Here is a 12,254-nt window from a genome sequence, read left to right on the forward strand (position 1 = left end):
CTCCAAAAAAGGCTGGAAGTGCCATTCATTACCGTAAAATGACTGCGCGTATCCGGGAAAACGTATTTCTGTCATTGCATTTGGCCGTGGGAGTCCTCCATCTTGTACATATTAAATGCACCAGGACGAGCTTTTTGTTCGCACCTAATTATAGAATATTCTTCCTTCCTTCTTGTAATTCTTGCATTTTTGTTTCAGGTTTCCCATCAAGCAGTCCAGGATCACAAACAATGTAAGTTTACCATATGTGAATACATTGAGCGTGGGTTGATGCATGCATATATCTAAGTTATTGGGGCATTTACGTTATCCCTTTTTATTCCAACTGAATCCGATCGACCTAAAAAATACATCAGGATACATTATGAAAAATCGCTTCCGCCATTTTTAATTTAATTCTCCATCAATCATAGATCATCTATCACTCGGCTCGTACGATAAAAGAGGGTCCAATAAAACAATTTTGTATAAGAATTCTACAATGTATTATAGAGATGTCAAGTGGGACAATTGATGTACATAAATCAAGCCCGATCTCATCGTAAATAACTTATTTCCAAGTGGAAAGCTATATTATATCGCAGTATTTAACCAAAAAAAATGGGAAGGTTATTTACCTTACTAAATGGAGATCTATTTCAGTCAAAACAGTGCAGAATTTCTAAACGATCTCTAGCTTTTGTTGGTGACATTTTTTGAGAGAAATGGGCTTCGAGCGTGAATAATATCCGTGCAAAAGATTGTCAGTATCCCACTGTGAGGTATATGGAAATATTCGTCCTTAAGAAAGCGGAGGTGGGCCTTTTCGAATCGACTTTGTCGACATAGAATTTGTGTAGATACAAACCGCTAGCGTATATAATATAATTATTATCACCGCAAGTTAAGTACGGTAGAGGTCTATTTACCTAAAGTAAATTAGATCAGGGTGCGGTAAAGGCTGTCCCTTAAGAGATTTTAGATGACCTATCAGCTATCAAAGGGGTCTTTGAAGTCGGGTAATATGACGAAATCTCTTGAGAATCCATCTCAATTATTTCGTATTTTGCTAATTGAGTATAAAAGCTTTGTGTAGGTATCAACAATCACTTTATTTATAGATTAGTACTATTATGATTATTACGTTTGGCATTGGCATGCTCAGTCTGAGTATGTGAGTATTTTTGTATCGCACTTGCATGGGACAATGTTATAATGTGCTTTATGATTTCAAAATGCCAAGAGTCTTGAATGTGCGAAGCAAGAATGCAGTTCGTCGTTTTATAAATTGGTACACTACAATTTATTGAAGAGCATTATGCGAATAGGGGTATGGTTGATTTACAATTCATCTATGCATTTGACTATCATTTCTAATTTAAGTTCACAACCCTCTTGCATATTTTGACCTACCCGCACAAGATTTCTCCTAACAGATCACAATTTCACGTTGATAGTTATTATAAAAGTGAAGTTAGCAAAAACTAAAAGGGAGTTTGTAAAGCAATATAAGAATGGTGGTGAGAAATTCTTGACAATTACCTAAATAGGTACTCTTTTAATAAAATATTTAGATTTTCTATATTCTTAAGTGACTTTTAGGGATTCTCACAAGATTATACCAACACCCTTCAGATATTCTTCAAGAAATTTGCAAATGATTTCTGCAGAGCTCGCAAAATACTCTCCCGAGGTTCTTCAGACACCCTATTCCCCAGAAAAAAGGGCAATTTAAAATTCCTTCACAGGATCAGGAATCGTATAAAACTTCACGGAAGTTCTTCAAAAATCCATTACTGCTTTTTCCGATATTGTTCACTAATATAATAATACTAATATAGAGGGCTCTAAGAAATCTCTAGGGACCTCAAGAATTTATGAGATTGAGATGTGTTACAATCCTTCTTTAGTGCTAGAATTTTTCTTTTATTTTAGATTTAGGAGTTTTAGTTGCCATCAGCCCATTGGCGTGCTATTCTTCCGAATTCTTTTTATTTTGTAAATTGTTTCAAAATTATAAATCTTTTGGTTTTCTTTTACCTATTTAGCTTAACTAATTCTGCAAAACATAACAATATCGCGTATTATTTTCGAGAATTTGGAGCCGGTTTGTTGGAGTACGTACATTTTTGCTTGGTGTTCAATCCGAAATTAACGTAACCAGGGTGGAACAAGAACACTGTTTTGCATTTTTTTCATTTTAAAAATTAGTGGCCGGTTATTTTTAGGAATCTGCATATTGATTTTGTTGAGAGTCACTTGGGTATTCCTGAAGAAATTGACCTATAAGAATTAAATAGTTCTGTATGGTATTTCATTCTTGATAAGAATTAGATCCAAGCAAATAATTTTAGTTATTTGGTTGGGGAATTTTAGTTGCATTTAATTTCAGTGTTACCGTTTTTTTGTTGAATTGAAATTCTCTTTGGCATTGAGAAGGAGTTGTATATTTCCACAGGAGGATGTTCGAAAGAAGTTCCTCCAATTAATCAAGGGAGTTGATATGTTTGTCGGAACTATTCAAGTACAAAATCAAACAAGAACCACAAAAAAAGGAAAAAATCAAGAGAAGACAGAGAGAAGACATAGCCCTAAAAAATATACAAGTTAAAATAATACTGCGTTATAATCTTGTACATACATACCTCTCGGTGTAAATTACTTGTAAATATAAATCCGCTAAAGCGTATTCGATGGAGTAAAGCCAACCACTACACCAGAAAGAGAGAAAATCTCCAAAAGAACATATTATAATACTCAATACAAATCCTTTTTTCAGTTAGACATGTCAAGCAAAGTAAAAGCTTATTAAAATTTTACAAGCAAACACTACGAACGCAAAATCTTCTAAAGGAAAAAGAAACGCGCTCGTGGAAAATTAAGAAAAGATCAAGAGAGAGGGGAAAATACCGAAAGGTACATCGGGTGACTTCTAGGGGGAGAACAAGAAAAACCTTACCCAACACAGCTAACTACAACAAAATGGAATATTTAGAACTGAAAGAAACGCTACAATCTGCCTTATTATTTATTATAAACAGTGTAAACATTCTGGTCACGTTTCTAAAAACTTTTTCTAGTGATTTCCTATAGTCAAGTCACTGAAGAATTACTCATGAGTCATGACTCAATAACAATTTTATGACAAATGTTTTTGCAGAGAATTTAAAAAGCACTTGAAAACCTCGTCATGAAAAACCATGACGGAAGCAAATAAATAACACAAAATAATTACAAAATTAGGGTAGGAAAACAACATCCAGTAGAGGCGTGAAGCTTAAAAAGTAGGTAGGCGAAAATTTTCAATTTTATGGAAGGGGCTTTTACGCATACAATTAAGAGTCCCGTTTTGAAAAGTCAAGTAACAAAACCCACACTTTTTGAAAATTGGAGTAACTCGAAAACCAGATTCCAAGGGATTCGTGTATTTAGCTAAGAAGTTTTTTTTACAGGGTTTCTGACCCACTGTCACCAACCCTAATCCTTGAAGGATCCGGTGCTCCTCTACTCTAGTCGAAAAACTCCAATTTTAAGGCCTTTTTAAAATGTTGATTTGAAAACTTAATTTTGTGAACCTTCTCTCTAATAGTATACTAAAATTACTTTGAATGGCACATTCAGTGATAGCAACAATGAAAAGTTGCCCTTATATTTTGTGTTATATGTATAGCATATAGCAAAGGTACCTACCATTTTATTAATACTGGGCGAAACCATGACTTCGAAATTTGTTAATTCATCGGCGAAATTGCCATTATATTGAATCATTACTGGAAAGATAATTGGTTGAACCAGCCACTTTCATTAACAATCAATTCGACTTAATAAAATTAAGGTCTATTAAGCCCCAGTTGCACCAACAAAATTAAACCTTGCTTAAAGTTAAGTCGAACTTAAAATCTATGGCAACGATTATTAAGACAATCGTTGCTATGGTATTTAAGCTATGTTTAACTTTAAGGGATACTTAATTTTGACGGTACAATTGGCCATAACTGGTTTATTTAAATTTAAATTTCTTTTCCAGCTACTATGGGCGTCTAAAGTGTACTGGAACTTAATAAAACGAGTAATAAAATAACAATTAGGTTGATTTTAATGGGTTTGGTATGAAATTAAAGCCTTTTAAATTAGGCGTCTATTGGATTTTTGAGTAAACTTTTAGGGCCAATTGCACCTTCAAAATTAAGTATCCCTTAAAGTAAAGCATAACTTAAATACCATAGCAACGATTGTCTTAATAATCGTTGTCATAGATTTTAAGTTCGACTTAACTTTACGCAAAGCTTAATTTCGTTGGTGCAACTGGGGCTTTTAATCATCTCACTGCATGAGAGGCAGCCACGTCAAACCTTCGGCAAATCGATTTCTACGGGATCAGTGCTATTGAATATGCGCCGGATCAAAAGTCTGGTTTCCGAATGTGGGCGGAGTCGCAAAAAATTCCCCTACTGAAAATCGTATGCGATTCTTCGTATCTTGTTTGTGGTTTTCAGAGTCTAATTCAAACAAAACCACTCCATAAAATCTTCTGAAATTAGTATTTTATGAATTGAATCATTTACCACAAGTATTCAAAAATGTATAAACGCTAAAGTCTTATTTGTAAAAATTGGTTTTTTTCCGAAACGAAAGAGGTGACTCGTACTATTTATCATCGTTCTCGGTGTAGTGGTAGGGAAATACTGGCACCTCGACTGGGGGCAACAAAAACGACTCTAGAGTTTGCAAAAAATTAAATTAAAATAAAATAATTATAAAATAATTGAGGCAATTAGTCTCTAATGTTGACCGTAGAGCGGAAAACCACCAAAAGGCCACTTGAACAACAAAAGTTATGTATATTCTCTGTCGTAATGTTATAAAAAAGAATCAAATACAGTGAACGGGTGCAAATATTTACTGCTGTACGCTTCCTATTTGAAGCAAACAAATCATCATTATCGCTTCATTTTAAAAGGTGCCGACTTCTTAATTGCCCAAGATAAGAAAATTTGCCCAAGATCAAAGGGTGTTCATGCAATAGCCGCAGACTTAACTTTACTGGCGTAGTTGTTTTCGAAATTAAAAAATTGCACCTCCGTCACAATCGATCACCTTCATATGGCTTCCATCCACCCTCCTGAGGATTAAGTCATTTAAACGGGATGAAGGGTATGATACAAGGCTGTTAAAATCTCTAATGCATTCGCATAATTATTCAAAACATAACCCGACTCCAGTTTCAGAGACGCCATAACCATAACCACCCGAAAATAGATGAAGGAACCCTAAATATAATATCCTCCCTCTTTATCTATATGCTGTAGAAACGCATACTAATTTACGTTTTATAAATTAGGTATTCAAGTTACATAAACTACTTCCTAGTTTTACCGGGAGAGGATTGACAGATGGACGTCGCGATAGTTCGTATAACAAAAATTCTTATGCACCTTCCATTTTCTACGTGAGATATCATATCCGTCAAAAGTTTTTCGCTTCCCCGTCTTATTCAACTTTGAGGGAACTTTTCATAATAAACATTCCTCCCGCTTCTAATAACAATTATGGTACAACGTACATTTACAACGAATTAAAATAATTCACACAGGTGGGCCTGTGACTTGTAAAAATATTTTTTTAAAACGAGTTCTTGCCTTTAAAGCAAGTTTTGACCAATTAATTGAAGGGGAAACAAAGAGAATAAAGGAACGCTTCAGATTTCTTTCGATCAGATAAGAGGGAAGTGTTAACTTATGAAATATGTGACTGAGGGTTTAGACGTGGGCCCATTTTGATTGTCACTATGAGAGATTGACGTGTTAACCACCTAATGCTATCTTTAATTCCCATCTCACGCCGCTATGAAAATATCTTTGGATGGATACCTACGACATTTCCTATTCCTTGCAGGACAACACCGGCGGTTTTTACTCACAAATCTGGTTCGTGCCCTCGCAAAATCAATCTGAATGTGGTATTGGGACGCAAATCGAAATAGAACGAACGCGTACGTGCCTGGGTATTTGTTAAAAAATACAAGCGGTCGGAACTTTGTTCTAGCATTCTCTTCGGGAGTTAGTTCACTCCTGGCCCAAGAAAAACAACTCACGAATTCTAACACGAACCAAGCGAGTCTGTTTAACATTCAAGGCATGCCTGCCACCATGCTTAGGTAATTTTATATTGTAATTAATTTTACACCGTGTTTGTATATGTTATGGTGTAAATCACCGCTTTAGTATCAAGTTACTTGCACGTTTTCGGAAAAGATCTACTCCGTATTTCGTTTATGATCCGGAATGCGACTATAAATTTTTGCTCTCTTACAAATATTTGTCGGACGTAACGAAAATAACCATTCGGCTTTCTATTTAATTTTATTTTTTTTATACGAAATGGGAATCGGATCTTTTTATGTTTGCAATAACAATAATAGTAAATTTTGTTGCAGACAACCGCACACCCAAAGGTGCGACCATCATATTGTTAACCTATAAAATGTTGTCTCAGTTAACCGTCATATTTATAATGACTAACAATATAATGAGCCTTGATCTGAGTGAAAATTCATTAGCGCGCTACCAGTGCTCCAAAACAAGGGCCGGCAGGGCTAAACATCTTAGGATCCCCTGGTTTTATTCACTAATTTCACTTCTTTAAAAAGTAAAGGGTAACTTTTGAGCACCGGGTATTAAATTTCGAAGTACAGGTACAGATTCTGGATTTAACTTCAAATTTCATTTTGTACGAGTACGTTTCAAGCTGCAAACTTAAACATTCAAATTCAATACCGAAATTTGAAATGCCGCCAATTATTATAAAATTCTAAGTAACAATAATTACTGCAATCGGAATTCTTTTTTTACAAACTTTAGCAAAAACCTGCATTTGCACAGGGCCTATTTTTATTGAGGGTGCAAAAAATTTCAATGTTTAAAATATAGACTAATTGAAGTTACAACTTCTAACTATAGTCGGAAAAACATTATCTGCAACGACATATTTTACCGGGAGGACCTGGATTGAGGTGAATTTTTCATCTGTTGCAGAGATGGGAATTACCTTAGACCAGTTTCGAGCATTTTACCGGCTACTCCGAATTAGGTTTTCCTGCAGTTTTCCTAAATTCGTGCGGAATTTACTGTTTTAGGGTACCTATGTATATCACAGATAAAAACACACACTTTCAATGCGGAAATTTTCTGTTGAGATGTACAGGGTGTAAATGGAAAAGTGGAATATAGGCGTTTAACATGGGAAATTACTTTTTCTTTGCGCAAACGTTTCCTAGTTATTTTACGCAAAAATACTTCAAATAAAAGCTATAGAGATATAAATTCTGCATCTAAATCCTGTGAAACGATTATTCTACCTCTTCTTGTACGGAAAAAAATTTATATAAAGATTCTGTTTTCACGAGTTTTTAGTCTAAGTAGCCATGGACTATGTTTTTCTTTTATCATAGGCCATGGCTACTTAGACTAAAAACTCGTGAAAACAGAATCTTTATAATTAATTTTTTCGCGTACAAGAAGAGGTAGAATAATCGTTTCACATGATTTAGATGCAGAATTTATATCTCTATAACTTTTATTTGAAGTATTTTTGCGTAAAATAATTAGGAAACGTTTGCGCAAAGAAAAAGTAATTTCCCATGTTAAACGCCTATGTTCCACTTTTCGATTTACACCCTGTACTTAGTGGTCATGTCTAGTTACTCTGTAAATTTATTAATTAACCGAAAACTGGAATTCCATCTTTTTGAAATGTAAATGGGTAAATTTGGTTGCTGATAACCTTTTAATATCGTCCAGCTTGAATGTAGTGTTATGTGAAACAACCCACTGTTTAATATAAGTCCAAAAATTCTTTCAATTCGGAACTCAGAATCCACAGTATACTTTTTTGCATCAGACTGAGATCTTGTGTCTTTTTATTACTTCATACAATACCAGTTTGGTCATCTTTTTCGTATAGGGAACATTTTTGTCATCCATGCATTTCTTCGGTAGATTTTGGAAGAAGATTTGGAATCAATTTTCTTCCAACCATTTCATAAAATTATTTCCATTTAAGTCATCGTGGCAGTCCCCAGTTTTGGTTCCGGATTTAAAAATTAGTAACGCATTTGGTACAAATCCACCCTCATGTAGTGCGTGTAAAATCATTAAACGCGGTCTTTTCCCTATTGGATTGGATGTAATCTTGTAGAAGTTTCGTCTGTCCAAGAAAAAGTTTGATGTAGGTTTCATCTAAATATACGATAGGCCGTTTTCCAAAATAAATCTGTTAAATGCAATTAATTTCCACAAAACGGTTCCTTTAAAAGGATATTATGATCACGTTAAATCAAGATCCGCTGCAAATTCTTAAAGATAACCAACCTTATACAATTCAAAAGAAAAGTAAAGTGACTTGCAGATATCCCTAGAATCGGTGTTATTCTTTAGGTTACCCTCCCTTGAAAAGGCTCCCTCCAAGAAAACTTGAAACTTGATTTCTTCAGGGGTTATACATTTAACCCTTTGAGTCTCTCGTAGTCGTAGTATGGAAATTTCTGGATAAAAACTTTTACTTATCTCGATCGCATTCAAACCAGGGTTCACCTGAATGTACCCAACCCGAAAAAACCCACTGAGTTTTTTCGGGTTGGACCCACTTGAAAAAAGCCCACTGGGTTTTTCATTAGTGGGTTTTTTCATTTTGAAATAATTAACAAGTAGTTTTTGGACTTGGGCTGGTTTGAAATAAATTTATATGGCAAAAGTATATTTCAAATTATACACGCATCACTTTTAATTTTTAAAATAAAAAATTTAATATTAGTTAACAATTGAAAACAGTTTAAAACTTGTATTCTTATTCTTACTCATAGTAAAATGTAAAAGTGAACCACCACAACACAACCACAATATTGCGGCGCCTTTTTTTTCTTATTGTCGAACTGTTTAATTCCGATCGACAAAGTACTATTACCCATTTTTACCTGAAAAAGCCCGAAAAAACTCACAACGGTGGGTTGGGGTTTTTGGAAAAACCGGTTTTTTCAAACCCTGATTCAAACCCAGCTTTGCTGACACAATTGTATTAATATCCTTAAAAAATAGGCCAAACTCACGCAATATTACGGTGGGCTCATTAATTATTTCGCTACGTCTGTGATTATCTCTGATCGGGTAATCGGAATTTCAATACAAGAACTGCGTTACGTATTTTACATCCCACTGTTCGCACAATTTCATACACTAGTTTAACCAGACCCACAGACGCTTTATAAGCCGCCCAGGAAAGAACCGAAACGGAACGCTTTATAGAGTTTCTTATATGTACTTTTCCCTATTTTCTCCGTGAAAATTAACCGAAATATTCACATTTCAATTAGAAAAAAATATCTTCAGCCATGGAAATGAGTTGTAAGAATATTCTGCTGATGATTTAAGATGCAAGTTTTATTCTACATATCTTATTAAGTCAGTCCATTCAGTTTCAGTAAGATTTCGTAAGGGAGTCGTGCTCCAGTTGCTGCTGTATTTAATACCTATAATCCTTTAATATTTGAGGAGCGTAAGGAATCTAATCCTCCTGCTGATCCTATTGGAAAGCTTTGGACTAGGTACTCATGGTGTACGAAGACGAACGATCTCTCTTAATGCGTTTCTTTATAACTTGTTATGTGGATTCCTTTTAACGGAACATATACATTATAAATCAATTTACAAGCTGTCATTATCCTAGCGACACGTCTGGTTTCATCAAAATTAACATCGTTAGCTTTACAACTCGTACGAACGCTAAGTAGGAGACATCAGAGTGCCTTACATTGACCTTTGCAAATCTCTTCGAATGACATTGTAACTTAGACGATATTGATCCTCTCGATGTTTTCTAAGGGAAGGGAAATTATTTTAAGAACATACTCTCATCTTCAATTACGAATGTATTTATGTCTCTACAAATACGATATACGATTTCAAAGTCAGTTTAGATCTTTTGATGGGCTTCACGTGATTAAGTAGGGCCACCCATGACACTAGACAGGCGAAAGAATGACATTGTTAAAGCCTCTGGGAAATGAAAAGACCACAAAGAGTTTTAAATACATCAGTATTATCCTTTGTTTATTTTAGAGGCTTTTTGGAATTGTCAAAGAATTGACTTGACACCCCGCCGGGTGCACACAAAATTCCCATTTTCACCGTTATACCACTCAGTCATAAATTTTTACGCATACACGTTCCAGGTACGTATACGTTCCATTGCGAGAAGATCAATCAATCAATCTTATATGGGTTAAGGGAGGATGGACGCGTTTACTGATTGATTACCGATCCCGAACATTCTCGCTCGAACAAATAAAACAATTAAAGCCCGATGTGGTAGCGTTGGTCAATCGTTAATAATAAAACAAACATTAAATTAGACCCACTTTAATTTTCAAACGAATTAATGAGGGTATACGTTTGGGATTGAATTTTCTACGGTCGTTGAGTTTTGTAGGCACGCGATGAACTGGATTTTATTATTCCATATAGATCTCGCATCCTTATTCCACTTGCGCCATGAATTAGTAGCGGGTTTTTTGTGTACTGGGAAATTACATAAAATTAGCGCGGGCCTTCGGGATATGGGAGGTACGATTCGGTAGCTCTTCAAAAAGGTAACCTCTGATGACCACCTTGTTGTTAACTCAATCGCTGTGAATTGTGATACAATTTCATGCGCCTTTCGATATTTACATTTCGCAACGTGAGTCGAATTCGTGAGGCGCTAGGCCTCTCATTAAAGAAATTGACCGCCTCTCTAAATGCTATTTTACATGCGAAAGTGTACTTAAATAATTATAAGGATTAGTCGTTTTAAACGTAATTGAAATCGTCTTCATAAATAGACGTCAATCGAAACGATATCCACTTTGGGTTTAATTAAACGGCACAATTTTATGCACAATTTAGAAATAAAGGTGCCACTTAACTAAGTCAGTGGTTGGGCACTACGAAATGGTACGTAACGTTGACAATATTTTTTGATCTACTGCGCATTGATTTATAACCAATAGTAACTTAAGGGTTGATTTTATGTAACAAATTTGAGAATATTCGTAGTACTAACGGTAGAGATTTATACAAAACGGAAAATAGAATTGTTTCTTTTTTTATGGGTGTAATGTGTCAGGTGCAACACATTCAATTAGCGTTAGCCTTAAGGCTATACGTTTACGTTTTATTTCATTGTAGACACGGTTTTTTTGGAAACGCTTAACGCCGAAATATATTCTACATCTACATTTTTCTTCGTGGTTACCGTTACCTAATTTGATATCTGCCACTTCACCCCTTTGTAGCATATAATTGACATACGTTAACACTGTGCCGTGTGTCCTATTTTCGTTGAGACTGCTGTTTTTAAAGATAGAGACTTCCGGTTTTTATCACCCTGTGTCATTTTTTTGGGAAATTTTTAATACCACAAACAAAATCAATCCAGCTACGTTTGTTTCTGAGATACGGGGTGACAACGAAAAGTTGAACTTTTTGGGATGTTATCAGATCTTACTACCCATTACAGCAGGAATTATTGCAAATAGGGTTAGGAATTTCTATATTTTTAATATGAATTAGAAATTTCAACGAAAAACTGTATCACAAAAAAGGTAGTCAGATGGTGACGGCTGCCTTTGTTCCTTTTTACATACAAAAGAAATTGAAAAAGATATTTTTTGGCAGTTTTGTGTTTACAATTTGAAAACTATTAACTTTTCGAAAATAACCCTCCTATTCAAAAGATTTTATAACTGTTCCGTCTGGTATAAAACTCTCCCACTCCTTCACAGACCTTCTAAACGACATCGGCTCACAATCTTGGATAGTGTATTTAAAAGACCTAAACATTGATAGAACAAACATTCTATAAAACTCAAAGCGTACGTGATTTTTCAGAACACCGGGGCAAGAGGGATAATGCCGTTGAATAGGAAATTAATATACCCCTTTTACCATTTTTATTGAATCATGCTACGGTAGGGTCTTGTAATTTATTTATCTGGTTCGGAAGAGAGTGGGAATAGTTTTAGATAGCACAGTATAAGTATTATATACTTATTATAAATAATATAATAATATGATATACCGTTTTTCGTTAGAAATTAACTTAACGGTTCATCAAGGAAAAAACTAAATAATATGAAATCTGTACGAAATTTTATGTACTTTCATTTTGAATAAGAAGGTTATTTGCGAACAGTTGATAGTTTTCAAGTTGTAAGCACAAAACTGCCAAAAAATATCTTTTTC

The 12,254-nt window shown here is 34.7% G+C and overlaps 1 protein-coding gene across 1 annotated transcript in view; it reads left to right on the forward strand.

Annotated features, from left to right (window-relative positions):
- LOC116174298 (frizzled-2) overlaps window positions 1–12,254 on the forward strand; it is a 164,973-nt gene that overhangs the window by 59,471 nt on the left and 93,248 nt on the right. The window contains exon 3 of the mRNA XM_031492192.1: window positions 199–232. The gene's annotated coding sequence lies outside the window, so the exon portion shown is untranslated. The remainder of the gene's footprint in view (window positions 1–198; window positions 233–12,254) is intronic.

Source organism: Photinus pyralis, unplaced genomic scaffold (genome assembly GCF_008802855.1).
Source record: "Photinus pyralis isolate 1611_PpyrPB1 unplaced genomic scaffold, Ppyr1.3 Ppyr1.4_LG6, whole genome shotgun sequence".
Taxonomy (NCBI): domain Eukaryota; kingdom Metazoa; phylum Arthropoda; class Insecta; order Coleoptera; family Lampyridae; genus Photinus; species Photinus pyralis.